The 15,015-nt window shown below is 43.0% G+C and overlaps 1 protein-coding gene across 1 annotated transcript in view; it reads right to left on the reverse strand.

Moving 5' to 3' along the window:
* The window catches only part of LOC306834862 (cadherin-6-like), a 65,689-nt gene extending 53,928 nt beyond the window's left edge, over positions 1 to 11,761 (reverse strand). The window contains exon 1 of the mRNA XM_079361106.1: positions 11,328 to 11,761. The gene's annotated coding sequence lies outside the window, so the exon portion shown is untranslated. The remainder of the gene's footprint in view (positions 1 to 11,327) is intronic.
* Positions 11,762 to 15,015: the final 3,254 nt, after the last annotated feature.

Here is a 15,015-nt window from a genome sequence, read left to right on the forward strand (position 1 = left end):
CACTGACACATTTGCACCCCAGTTTCTATTTTCCATTTCACACCTGGGCTATTGCCAGATAGGATATGTTCTGCCACCTCGTTTTTACCCCTAGATTCACCAGTCGAAAGAGGGTATACTGTGTTATCTATCACCGCCTTACCACCCGCCGTTCCCTCCCTTCCTCTATCCCCTAACTCTCTCCCCTCTGCCCCTCCCCCGCCCTCCCCTGCTGTCACCGACGCGCCAACAGCACGGTGTTATTACAGATAAACAATCAATACTGCATTAACGTGTCTGCCGAAGCTACCTGGAGTTAAACAGGCAGACGAGGAAATAATTCAACCCAATGTCATGGGCGGACTTCGAGCAACTAATCTTGCTCATGAAATGAAAAAACAAAAAAAACAATATATATATAAAATTCAGGCCACTTTCTTTCATTATCCTCACCCATCATTTCTTTGTGTTTGAGGTCAGCAGATACATTTCTTTTCCTTCCTCTCCTCACTGGTCACATAATGGAACCCCACTGCATTAAAGAAGTAATACCCTACTTTATAGCAAAGGTGACCATGGATATTGGAGAGCAGGGACCCATACGATCGATTTGCAGCGAGGAATGGAAATTTTAACATGATTCCCAGCCAGGCATTTTAACTCGGGAGTATTGGACCCTCTCTTTTGATGACTGCTTCCAATCCGACTCACCACTCCATTTCAAATTCTGATGACGTCTTCATTTGAGGGAAAGGGCAGGAGAGCGAGGCAAGACCCGGTGCCCTGCTGGTGGCTGTGTGGTCCCTGTTTTCTCAGAGCAAAAAGCTTGCATGAAGCAAATTTGCATCAACGTTCCCAAAGCTGCCATTGAGAAAAAAAGAAAAGAAAAAAGAGGCAGCTTTTTGTTTGGAACCTCAGTGAAAAATGAAAACAAAGACGTTCTTATGTGGAGGCCCAACAAACAGTCCCCCTTTCCAGACTGGAATTAAATACTCCTCATTCCATCGTCATTCATTAGCCCCCCACGCCCACAACCCCAACGCCACACGGGGGTATGAAATACCTCGCAGACAAAATAAAGGAGCCGGACTTGGCTGAAAGATTGCAGAGACTGTTTACTAATACTGCTGCTCACTCTGCTTTATTATGGAGTGCCAGACTTTCCATTACTGCAAAAGGGAGAAAGAAAAGGGGGTAAGAAGCAGAAGGAGGAGGAGGAGGAGGAGGAGGAGGAGGAGGTGGAGGGAGCGGACAGAGAAAGAGAGACTGCCAATGTCAGATTAAAAGAAGAAGAGGGAAAAAAAAAAGAAGGACGGCTCAGTTGATTTACACCTTCATTACTCTCCCCTAACTCTGCTTATTGCAAATCATGATGCTGCTTTATGAGCTGAATCCTCTATTACGACAAGGCCGGGGAAGACGCTGCTTTAGTCCATAAAGCAAACGTACAGTAACCGCCACCCAGCAGCGAGCGGGCCCACTCATCCTTCCACCCAGCTGCCAGGGAGGGAAGGAAAGGAGGGAAGGAAGATGCCACACAAAAGTCTGCTGAAATTTGTTACAGCGCTGAAACCTCAGAAAATCACCTGTCCCTTTCCTTAAACTCTTCGACCAGAGGTGACAAAAACACATATATATTCTTGACTCAGACAGAAGAACAGATAGACGTGTACAAAAAGGCTCCTGTGGAAGAAGTAGTAATGAATGCACTTGTTTACTTTTGAGTAAAAGTAGCCCTCTCAAGGATGTTTCTCCCACCAGTTTTTGTGCCAAAATGACCAAATCAAATGTCGCATCTGGGAGAAATCTTCCGAGCCTTTCTATAATTCGAACGTCACATAAAACATGACGACAGTCTACTGACAATAACACTAACTTTCTCCCATACTGCAATCAGTTCGCTGGGGAGTCTGCTTTGACTTTGTCAAAATGGCTGGCTTGTTCACTTTCATCATTGTCACCACATGTTGTCCTTGTCAATCACGGTGCACTATTCACCAGACAAGCCGTCTGTATTCTCTGTGGTCGTTTCTTCTCTCCTGTCTGTTTCACCTTGATTTTTATTTTTTTTCTTAAACATTTCTTTGGCACATTTCTCTGTGGCTTGCAAAGATGGAAAGACAAGAATTGCTTTTCTGTACAGTGATGTACCATTGAATTACTTTTAAAGGAGTCGTTATGTTAGGTGGGTCGGGCAATGACGCAAAATGTCATATGCATGTATTAAAGCTATAGCAACAGGCCAACAGCAGCAAGTGCAAACCTTTTCTTCGATTAGCGACTTAACATAAAGCCTGTCGACGTAATACATGTTCTTACAAAGTTCTGATAAATATTTACTTTCCAAAAACTAACCAAGAATGCGTTTACTTGCTACTCCGCACCTCTGTGGACGACACGTCCACATCTCTCCGAACCAGATGTCAGGGAAGTATGACTTGTTGCAGCTCTGCGGTTTTGTCGGGAAGAACTCACAGAGAGTGTTTAATCTGAAGCGCCATGCTTAAGTCAACAAACTCGCAGGGCACTGGAGGTGTGTTTACGACCTCGCTACCACCAAGTGAGGAGGCGCTCCCGTTGCAAGCGCTCTTGGGGAATGTGTGTATTTAGATAGAGAACGTTTTTACTCGTATTTATTGAACCAAAGGGAGTTCTAGGGGCATGCTGGTACTCTTTCTTGCTATGATTGGATCTGTGTGTGTGTGTGTGTGTGTGTGTGTGTGTGTGTGTGTGTGTGTATGTCAAGACGAAACTGTCGAGGAAGCCGGGTGCAGGAGCTAATATAAATCAGCACATAGGTTGAAGCGTGTAGGTGAGATGGGTGTCAGTGTGCTGATGTAAACAGGGTGCGGGGGGCATGAGGCACACTGGATGGTGGTTTGTTATGTGTATGTAACACGCTGCTCCGGCCTGGCCTGTCTGACTCCCATCTGGAACAGGGTTGACAGAAAAGTTGACAGATGCTTCACCAACGTCCATTATTTATGAGACTGAGGAGATCCACGCCGCATTTCTCGGGCGTCTGCTACTGTAGGTCAACTTCTGACATTGTATTCTGTGCGAGTCCGCGCATACACATACATCCTCATACTTCCCAGTGATGGCCGATGTGTGGGTAGCTCCATGTACACAGGTGCACTTTTTTTTGCTCAAACGCACAAGTGTGTGTTAACACCAACCCCAAGTAAGCACTCCACCTGCCTCTGTGTGTCCAACCCTTGACCTCTGGAGTGTCACTAAATCCCTGCTAGACAGTCAGCTTGCGCATGGAGGACCTTACACCAGCTCTCTTAAAAACCCACTTAGAGGCTTACAGCTGGGAGGCCCGACCACCGGATTGAATTAAGGCTATGATTAATTGAATTCTAGTGGTGAGTAACTTGAGTGACTGATGTCTCGCAGGACCAAAAGGTCTAGACACAATGCTTCAGAATAAAGCTCAACTCATTCATCCGGTGACATCACAGGCAGTTTCAGAGCGCCTCAGGCATGGATGGTTGCCTCTAATATTATTGCTCTGAGTGCCGCTTGAAGCCCAATACCACCGGCAGCACTGCTTCTACTGCTGAGCGTGCCAATGTTAATAAGAAGCGCAATATAATTAATACAAATGGAATGTTTAATGCAGTTTTTCCATTTCAAAGAAATCCCCCCGGCAATCTTTGCCAACAACTCTCCTGCATTGTCCTCAGGCAAAACAATAACCCGAGTGTGGCATCGCCTTCATGAGATGAAACTCGGTTTATTCCAGCTTGGCTGCAGCTCCTGCTGACACTGTAGGCCGAGGCAACTTGGGCAACTTGAACGTCCTCTGGAAGGTCCCGCAGCATTGGTGTTTGACGGACAGCAGCGTCAAACAGTAATTGGGAGCCTGAGAAAGCCGCACACACCTATTTGTCAGTTATTCAAGTCAAAGCACAGTGTGCAGCTGTTGGGGCGCTCAAAGGATGACCTTTTCCTCAAAGGGGACAGGTTTTCCCTCCTGCCTAAGAGACGCCCTGGGTTGTATTCAGCTTGTTACAGTCGTGTGCTGTTATAACCGTGTCCCATGTTGCTAAAGAAATCTGGTCTTGTGTCCTTCCCTGAGGACTATAGGATCCCAGAACGATTCGCACGCTTTGATTGGGCAGGTAGTTCATGCACGGAGGTCTTTCTATTCCTCTCGCTCCACAGCGAACCATCCTAATGTTTTGAGAGGTAGCAGAACAATGGCAGAAACCTCTCTTTCCTCACTCTGGGGATTGACAGTAAATAGGACCTTTGCTGTTGTGTGTTTGCCTGTTCATTTACAGCACCTCAGAATTCAGCCTGCGCATTGTACCTCTGCGGGGGGAAGAAGAAAAAAAATGAAAAGAGAAAACTCACAAAAGCATTCTGCAGGACAATGGCGCAGTGTAGGAAACGGGCGCACAATGGAGTCCAGATATCATTCACAACAGAGACAGGAGACCATTATCCTCAGAAGGAGGGGCCCATCTGAAGGTGACAGGTTTGGGAGAAGGAGGAAATGCGTGCACGGTTCTGCCACCAAGACAACAGCCTCCCTGAAGCCTAACCTATGAGGACAGGTTTTTGCAGTGCCAAAGCCCGCCGGGTTGAGGTGTTACACGTCATCTGCAATAACCTGGATCATTACTCCTGGAGGCTGTTAGAGGGGAAAATCACATCACTCTGCTTTCAGCGCTGCCAAGAAAAATTGACACGCTAAGAGTCGCACGACCTCAACATGCACATCGCACGCACAAAGGCCCAGACACATCCTCGCCGTCTCCTGCACTCGCAAACAAACACACACATGTGATAACACATCTGCAATCTATCACATGCTGTTTCTGGAGGGGGGGGGTTAACATAGCAAGTGGCATCCCAGCAGCGTCCGCCAGCCACGTGTTGCCTGAAGCGGACAGCCCCTCACTGAAGCGGCTTTGCAGGAGTAAAGTAAGCATCATTATCGCCTTGCTCCCGCCACACCTCGCTCTTCTCGGAACAAGGAAGTCTCACGTCTTTTATCCGCCACCCGACCCCTTTCCCTTCACTGCCTTCTCCGTCTTTATTGTACTCCAGTCAGGCGCTAATGCTCCCCGTCCTGTGGCTTGGACTCTCTGATCTCCTATTACCCTCTCGTCATCCTACCGTCAATATTATCCCCCCTTCCTTACCTCCTGTCATGACCAGTCCTCGCCCTCTTCTTCTCTGTGCTTTTCACATAAGTCTCAAAAGTCAGACAGACGTCACTGACCCCCCCCCCCCCACCCCCCACCACCACATCCCTTCTTCACTCCTTCATGCACTTGCTCGTCTTCCATACACTTATTAACTGGCTGTCATGTTCAGCAGCCTTCCCCAAGACAGTGTTTAGCGTTCCTCAGTCCACTTACTGCAGCTGGAGTTAAGCCTCTGGGCTTTGCACAGACAGGAATCCAACTAGAGGGGGGAAAGGCAGGACCTGCGGACATGATCTGTCTGCTGCATTCACTCTCTTCGTCCTTCTGCATTGGTTACCAGGTTTCCAGAAGGGTTCCCCCCCCCACACACACACACACACACGCACGCACAATTTTCTGTAGCAGACGAGCAGATGACCAGATTGGAAAAAAAGGGAAAAAAAGGGGTTAGAGTCATTAAATGCTGATTTATTCAAGCTTGGAGTAGAACATTGTGACAGAACACACATCTTTACAGTCACAATTAGTCACAATTTGCACATTTTCCTCGTGACAGTTTTCTTCAAGTTTTACTATCTACCCACACCTCTGGTCTCGAGGCTCCCTCTCCGAGAAATAACGACTCTCTGACAAAACGCTCTGAAGATGTGGTTTTGACACTGAGAGCTTTTTTGATTGATTAATCCTCGGCTTTTTGCAAACGACACGAGATAACCAGTGCTTTGAGCTGTATTTTTACTGATTGTCCTGTCATTTATTGGAGTATCTTCAATTATTACCCCAGAATGCACACAACATAATAGAAAAACCTTATCTTGAACACTTGACAGAAGAATACAGAAGTATTGAGATTTTGACATAATTAGTCAATTCAAATATCAGGCTTGTGTTTGTTTGATGATATTTCTTAAAAAATAGTAGACTGGGAAACATTCTACATGTCAAATACAATGTTTTCACACTGCAGACGTTTCATAGAGATGTATTTGTTTTATAGAGCCGACTTTCTAAGGTATCCATTCCCTGATTGTAAAGCTTTTTGCTCATTTTTGGTGTCTTTTTTTTTTCAGGATCTCCGAATGATTCATTTCCACAAATCTTTACCACCTGAGGGTCGTACAGGTGTTGCATGTCATGCAGAAGCTTATATGAGATTTTTTAAAATCTTTAGAACAGGATTATGCGAGCGACGATCTCTCACAATCTCATCGTAAAGTCCCCTCCTACAGACTTCCATTTATCATGCAAAGTACAGTAACGACATCACTACGGGAACAGATGAAGTGACGACCCAAAAGACGAGGACTCAGATCTCGGCTCCCAACAGAATAAGATCTTTTGCGTTTTATAGTTTGAATTATAGATGTATTTAAACAGGATCATGTAGAAACAGACACCACACCCGGACGGCAAACCACAGGAGGTCTTTTTCCAACGGGTCAAACTCATTCTACATGTTAACTCAAATGTAAATCGCTGGGGTTATAGCTACCTTTGCTAAAGAAGTTCCTTCGTCACTCCTGTTAGTTAATCTGTAAATCAGCAGGGTGTCTAAAAACAGAGCAGAATTTCCATGAAATTTGCTGGCGAGATCAGCCTCCAGCCAAATACGACTTGATTAGATTCTGATAGTGATCTGGATCTCTGATTCCCACTATTAGATGATTATTGTTTTTTTCCCCTCCACATATTGGATATAGAGGTTTAATTCCAAATCCAATCCAAACCTTAACGCTACACTCGCAGGGTCAAGAAATCGATTTCACCTCAAATTTAAGAAAGAATGAATTTTCAGTGTCCTTGAAGGCTGCTTCCTCCAATTTTTTATTTTTTTTTGCTCACATTTTAGATGACACCCAAACAAAATTCCACTCCCAGGCATTCTGTTGTAGCTACAATACTGGATTTGTCATCTGCCCCCTTCCTCCCCCTACCTCCTCTATCCAGGGCAAATAGTGTAAGGAATAAGACGTGGCTGGTGGATACACTTTCATGCCCCCTGCTTTACCAGTGTCATTTCGGAATCTCAAAAATTGTGCCATGGTCTACAGGGCTTTGTTGTAAATCACTATCTCTCACTGTCAGACTGCAGTGTGCCGTACTGTGTGCACGCCTGGCTTTCTGCCGCCTCCTGGGTGACTAATATATCTTGTTAAATTGTGCTGAGAAGCGTGCGGGGAACTGTACACCTTCCCTCTTTGTACTGTGTTTGTTTGCTTGCATTCGTCTCTGTACTTCAAAGTGTGTTTGCTTGCAGGTGTGTGTCTGTGTGTCTACATATTCCTGCCTGAATAGGTAGGTGGGGATGCTACTTTTTTTTTTTTTTTTTTGCCCCCGCAAATATGTTCACTAAACTCTAAAAGTCTGTCAGGCTTTGTTGGTAATTCAGTTAGATTGCTATTTCGTCCACCAGCAGCAGCAGCAGAAGCAGCACAGTCAGTATCGGGAGTTGTGAAGCTATCTCTCAGACACTTCATAATTAGAAAAAGCTGTGGAGCCAAGCCACAGTTTGAGGGGGAAGAGAGAGAGAGAGAGAGAGAGAGAGAGAGAGAGAGAGAGTGAAAAAAAAAAGCTGTTGGCAGACTACATTATTCAACATTGGCAGCAATTTACTCTGTCTCCCACCCCAAAGACATGAATCTAAGTGATTTCATAGTCACATCCGTCCTCGTGCGCCATACTGTATGAAGCTGGACTCTTCTCTTATCAGCATGCACTCTGCACTTTCAGCTTCACCCAGCACTGAAAACACAACCTTATCTCCGTCGCAACACTTTGAAAGTAAGTAGAACTCTGTGTAATTGCTGCACAAAGCATTGAGAGATAATGACACGTTATTAAAAGAGGTGTAAATTATCTGATCCATGGGGTTTAACCTAACAGGAAGCAAAAAAAAAATTAAAATAAATCTGGATTTAGGTTAAATACTATACATCGTGTCTCGCCTTGCCAGAACTGAAGTATGAAAGTCTCTGTTTGATTAAATATCCTGTTGAGTAAAGTGTGGACAAATTAAACTGGAATTTTATGACCAGCCAAAGCAACACGTACAGGTGAGTAAGACTATTTGTTTCTGTTTTAAAGTCTTCTTTTTTTATTCAAATCTTTAATTTCTTAATGTTTCATCTACACAAATATCTATTGTATATCACACTGGTATTACCTTCTATGATGTCTCTTGTTTTTCTTCTCTCACCATTCACTGACTAATTAGCATTTAGTGTATCCATTTTTAACTTAACGGACGGTTCAGTGGAGGTCGTTTGACTGCTCAATGTTGTGTCCATTTTTATAAAAGCAGAAAAAACTCTTAACAGAAACCTGTTTGGAAAAAAAATAGGCATTTCCATACCTCCTTATTGTGTAACGTCTACATATTACTTAGTTTTAAGATGCATCTTAATGCAATCTGGGACGAAGTGAGACTAGAGTTGACCTATGGAGTGAAGGTGACCCCGGTCCCCGCCCGCAGCAATCACAATCAGACGGCACGCGTTTCCTTCCACTGTGTGTTGGTGAGTGAGAAACAGCGTTTCCTTAATTTTGCTTCTTTGCAATTACAGTTGTGACTGCTCCATAAATAGGCATCTCTGAAGGGAATCTGTCTCATTAGTGAGGGGGCAGTTATTAACTTTCCATTGTGCCTGCAGGAAATTTGCACTAATGGTCACGAGAAGCCCCGAGACGTAAAAGAGAGAGTCATGGTACATGTGCCATTCTTCATAAAGTGGCTAATCAAGTCTGGCCTGTGCAGCAGGAGGCATTGTAGTCGAGAAGGGAAAGAAGAAGAAAAAAGGAACATTAAAGAAAGAGAGAAGACCAGTTGGCTGGAAAAGAAACAGGCAGCATCTCCAGATAAGTATTTAACACATGGACAATCTTTGCAGGAATCCCGGAGCACTCGCAGTAACTACAACGTCATGATTTATTATCACATCATGCAGACCGTGACTAATGCACTCAAACAATCAAGGTGCATCTAGTGAACTACAAAGCCCAGGGGTGCTCTCTCTCAGTCTGCCACGGACTCCAAGCATTCCCAGCGCACAAGCATATTAGAGCCACTTGCTGTGTGCATGTAAGCTCAACAAATGTCCACAAGTATCGGAAGGAGAAAAGCAGGCCGCGGACATTCCCACAGGGGGTTGGAGTGTGCTCCAGCGGCAGCAGCAGCAGCCACTGTGGATGTGATTTTATTAGCTCCAGATGCCGGCGACAAGGGGAATAGAAAACGTTCGATATTATGAGCAGGACACATCAAAAATGATGCTGCCCATCTGGAGCACAAATAATGTAATCAACTCGGGTCAGTGGTCATCAGCGACGTCTGGCTGCCGGGTAAACCCAGCATCCTGTGACGTCAGCGCACGCAGGGGACGGGGCTGGGAGATTGAGTCTGGAGATTTTTTTTGGACTGTCCCCTAAGCTCCCGCACATGACCCGCACATGGAGATGTTTGAGGAGAAAATAAAAGATGCGATGTGAGGGGCTGTCGGTGGCAATGAGAGCTCTGATTTCAAACATGCACATGGCTCTGATGTGTCTATTCCCCTGCCTGTCAAATCAGCTCTGAGTTACAACTTTGAACATCTTCATACAAACCATAAACAGATACATCACATATACTGTATGTTCCCCCACACTGACACACATGCGCAGCCACAGGATCTCCTTTAAATATTCAGCACCTGCCGTGTTTCCTGTTCGACTTTGATCAGCCACAGATTCTGCTCTGTCCCTTTCATCTCTGAACTTCAAAACCAGCGAGTGAAAAACCTGGACCACAAAACCTGTCCTGCTTCACACCATCTCAACCAACCTGCCCTCTGCCTTTAAAAAAAAAAAAAAAAAAAAAAAAACTGATCACCAAACCTCCTTGATACACACGGAAAGCTTTTTTTTCTTTTTCTTTCCCAACGCCTGTATCATCCCATCTGATGAGCACGGGAAACCGTGTTTGTAATCTAAAAAGTATGTGTGCAGAGGAGTCATTATAGCAGAAGAAAAGTCCCCCCGGGTAGTTTGATAACTCCCCCAAACAACTTCTTGGCCTGCTTCAGGCACATTACCTCAGGCTTACATTGAGCCAGCGCAGTAATAAACATGGAGCAATCTGAAGGCAACTGGAAGGACAGTGAAACTTTCCCCACCACTCAAATTCCACATTCAGCACTCACCACACCTCTCCCTCCCTCTTTCTTTTTTCTGTCAATACCTGCAACTTTGAGCAAAGAAGCTGAGTTAATTCTTTTATAGCCCTTTGCCTGCATTATTCAGCATGTGCATTAAATATTCACAGCAACATCACTGATATCATCTTGTAGTCAATAACGCTGGAGGACACGTTGTGTTTGAGAACTTGATTCAACTCCAAAAGTGTTTTCCCAACAAAATACGGGGCTTCAAGCATGACTCTTCACAAAAAAAAAAGGGCAGCAGGGGATCACAGAGTGACTACAGGCGACCACAGATAGACAGTCATCCGCCTTTATCAGAGCACGCTGTCCCACCTGCATCGATTCGCATCCCGTGGATTTGACACTGGCTGCAGCGAGATCATCGGTGGAGAGGAGGGGAGAGAGAGGAGCGGAAAAAAAGGAGACCAAAAAAAAATAAAAAAAAACATCTTCGCACATGGATTCGGGGAAGCTTTCGAGAGGCTGGAAGTTGCATGCATGACAAAAGTCTACAGAAAACGTGCATTATGAGGCCAGAACGTGCATGAATGCATCACTGGAGCGCGTCAGGGCGAACGCACTGCGCCGTTCAGGACCTCTGTACCAAACAGGGGCACGTTTAGTTTCTGCGCCGACAAAAACATGATTATTACGCACGGACACGTTTGGGAAAATATTCAAGTTTGACTGAGGATTGACCCTTAGCTGTAAGTTGAATGTGAATAACTTCCGATACCAACTCATTTCTAATGCAAAACCCCGAAGCAAATCCAATAATTACTCGATTTCACTGGATTCCACACAAGACATGAAGCTGTTATATAAACCACCCAACTATTTCGTATTAGTGTGCGAGCCACCGAGAAATAATCTCGCCTCGGACATTTCTAAAAAAAAAAGGCTCTGCAGAAAAAGAAGTAACTGCTGTCTCTATTCGAGCCGCGAGATGAATCATACATAAGAACAAACGTACACAGTAAGTTGTAAAAAAAAATACTCCGCTCACCTGATAATGAAGTTTTATTCTAGGAAGGGCAGGTTTTCGCCCCTCTCGAGGTTGTGACGGCGTAGTGTTGGGTGCAGAGTGTATCCGATCGCTGCAGCTTTTTGTTGCCCGTTGTTCCACCTCAACTGCGCGTTTCAGTCGCGCTGCATCACTTCTCGCTGTGTGTGGATGTCAGGGAGGCTGAGAGGCTGTGAGGGGACTCAACCCTCCCATTGGCTGCCATTCACAAGTCCCCGGCAGAACACGGGGCGAAAAAAAGGAGGAGAATAAAAAAAGGGAGTTGGGTGGGGGACGCACAAGCGATTAAAACAAAAGGAAGGTGGAATAAATGGAGATTAGAGCTCGGGTGAGGGTGGAACGTTTCAACTGACAAGCGATGTTCAAGTTTAATATAAGAGCCAAGCGGTTCCTGTGCAGCGCTTTCTTTACATTTGCATAATCCCTGATTAATAGTTGCAGAGTCAGAGGTTGAGTGTGGGCATGAGTCAATCAATGAAGGGCTATTTTTGTAAAAAGCCTTTCGTTAGACTCCCTGCTTCTTAGATCATGTGTGATTAAAACGGTTCTTTATTAAATCAGTTCGGCTTTGCATGCACGGTAGAACGAATTGTGTTTGGTATTATAATGCTGTTTAATGTCTAATTGTAATAATCATTACCTTATTAGAGTAAGTAATATCGTGTAGTTGTGATCTTACTTTTTTTTTTTTTCCATTTTCTTTTTTGCATCCAGCTGAGCTACAAACTGTGTTAAATTGCACTGGAATAAAGCCCTTTAGGTCTACAAGTATAATTCTATTGTTGCAACAAAGAAAATAAAAGTGTTTATTGTACTTGTTGTACATTGTACTGTACTGTAAGCTGCTTCTTCAATGCTAATTTTCCAGGGACATTGATCTGGGCTATATTTATACATTTATTAATAAGAAATGATCATTGATTTAATTTACAAGATGACATTTCCGTGATTTACGTATATTATGATGACACTTGACTTTTTACATTACATATACCTTTGTAAAACAGTTTGTCAAGCAGCAGAAATGCGTCTTGGGTAATACAAAAGTTTGAACTAATCAACTTAATATGTAGTTCATCTGTTTTATGTTGAAATCAAAGGAGTAGGATGAGTGGATTAGAAAGTTTGCATCCAAATAGACGGCTAAATCCAGCTTTGAGGACGCCGACTTGGTGGAGATGTGATGGTCAAGATGGAGAAAAAGTGCAGAAAAGGAGGCTCAGACCAAGCTCCTCAAAACCGTGAGTGAGTGTTGTTTGCTTAACGTCTGTACACACACAGAGATTTCTTTCATTATTCTGGCTGATTAGACCAGGTCAGGTTCTAAATAGATGCGGCTATGATAAGAATGTTATGATGATCTAATTTGTAAGCTCCATAATTATGATGACAGGTCAACAAGTCCTCCTTCCATAACAGGTTTTTTACTAAATTAATAAGGCGGTTGATCTGTCAGTCAAACAAACTTCACACCCACATATTCTCAAGAATATAATGGTCTCAATCAGTAACATGTGCGTGGGTAACAGGGCTTTAAAGTAAGCTACTTCTGCTTTGTGAAACTTGGGTTACAATTAGCTTCACCCTGGAAGCAGCTGCTGCTGTAGCTATCTGTTGTTGTTTTTTTCTGTTTTCATTGTAACATTGTGGGTTTCTGCTTAATGCTGACGTGTATTTTGCTCACATCAGAAGGGTTCTTAAATCCACAGATGCTCTTTTTTTAATGCCTTTGGGATTTTGATTGGTTTTGATATTTGTATTGTTTACTTCTTGTATGTGCTTGATACGGTCACTCATAAAATACAGATTTTTTTCTGCTTGGGATTTGTCTCCTTTTTCTGTACAAATATGTCTTCATTGTTGGACAACGCTGTTCAAGTAAGAGAATATCACTATATGTTGTCAAATTTCCACTAAAAGTACTCTGACCTTTAAGTCTTAGCAGCTACTTATCCCGGAAGTAAAAGGTTCCCTTGGCCCATCATTGTTACTGGTAATTCTGAGCTTAATACAACTAGGATGACTTGGCAAATAAACCTGCTGTATATTAAAGGCATCTGTTCTACATGCTGTCAACATCTTGTTGTTGTTACAGATTGAGAAACACTATGATCTGAATTGATCCTCAATTTGGAGGCGGATTGGAAAACAGATAAAAAAGCATATATACAAGACTGTATAAAAAGTCCATAAAACTACCCGTCCCACAATCCATTGCAAATGACACTGCTTCTTCAAATGTAACTTTTATTATTGTTACAGTATTGTTACTGTTAATCCAAATGCTGCAATACCTTGTAGTGTGTGTGTTTTGTGCATATATAAATTACACTCTCTTTGCATAACAATGTTAATTGCATGATTCCTGTTAGCTAACTAACAAGCTAGCCTGTTAGTAGAACTATCCAGAAGCATATCGCACTGAGGGGTGGGAAACATTTCCATGGTAACACCAAGATTGACCAATCAGAGACGCTTTGACGCACTATGATTGTGGGTAGTGTAGTGTACTACGATCATGAATAAATGAGATTGATATCATGCATCACTAATTTGTGGCAAGTTAACTTGGATGATTATAACTTCAATGTTAATGATCAAATTAGATAAAGAGAAAATAATGGTATTTTTACTTACGGTATTTTTACATTCAAGCAATTGTGATGTTTCCAACGATTACTGCCAGAAATCTAAATGAAACATATGCAGGTTTATTTTTGGCATTTGGCTTGCTTTTATGACCTGGTATGGACCAACATCACACATTTGTCAGAAGCTGAATAAAACTGTCTTTTAGTTGTTGTGGGCGGGTGCTATGACTATGATTTGAAAGCGAAACCTTCTGAAGTGAAATCATAATCTACATGGCCCATTGATGTCTATAACTGCTAATGATGTCAGAGTCTTTTTGCAGGAGAAGGTTAGAGGGAAATCCGATTACTGACCAAGCCTGTAAACTGAAGGGGTTTACAGTAATCAAACTAATGCAGCATAAATGCTTTATCCCGGGCCCTGCCTTGATCAGATTACACACTGTAATCTGTTATATTTTATTTAATACGTGAAGATATACATGTGATATGCTCCTGTACCTACAGTTACTGTGTGTATCAGGCATATCTCAAAGGTACATTTCAGACGTAATGTGTAACAGAAACCACGGTGTAGCATGCTGGAGCACTCGTCGAAAAACAAGCAACAGGTTAGCAGGGTTTTTGGAAACTTAATTTTTTTTTAAAAAGAGAAGAAGAAGCATTAAGGCAGATAATCATATTCATTTAGTATGTTTATAACACATGTTGCATTGAATGGAATATTAAAAAAAAAGTATGTTGGTTTTAAAGCTAAACATCTTATGCTATGGCACTAAATGAATCAATCTATGAATGTATGTTCATTTTAACACAGAAAAATGAGCCAAAACATTCTCAGGGTTTTAAATCCTGTTGTCCTTTCAAGTCCTTTTGATCGTTGTCAAGGTACAAAATATGACAACTGTTATAATTAGCGTTAAATAATGAAGTTGTGTTGTCATAAAGGGTGATCAGTGTTACCTTCTGATGACAGGATAATGGAATAATTACCACAAGTAGAGAAAGTATGCTTTCTTGCGACAACTGAATAATTAAGCTGTTATCACAAGATAAAAGTCAAATATGAAATTTGCAGT

This window comes from Symphodus melops (assembly GCF_947650265.1).
Source record: "Symphodus melops genome assembly, chromosome: 14".
Taxonomy (NCBI): domain Eukaryota; kingdom Metazoa; phylum Chordata; class Actinopteri; order Labriformes; family Labridae; genus Symphodus; species Symphodus melops.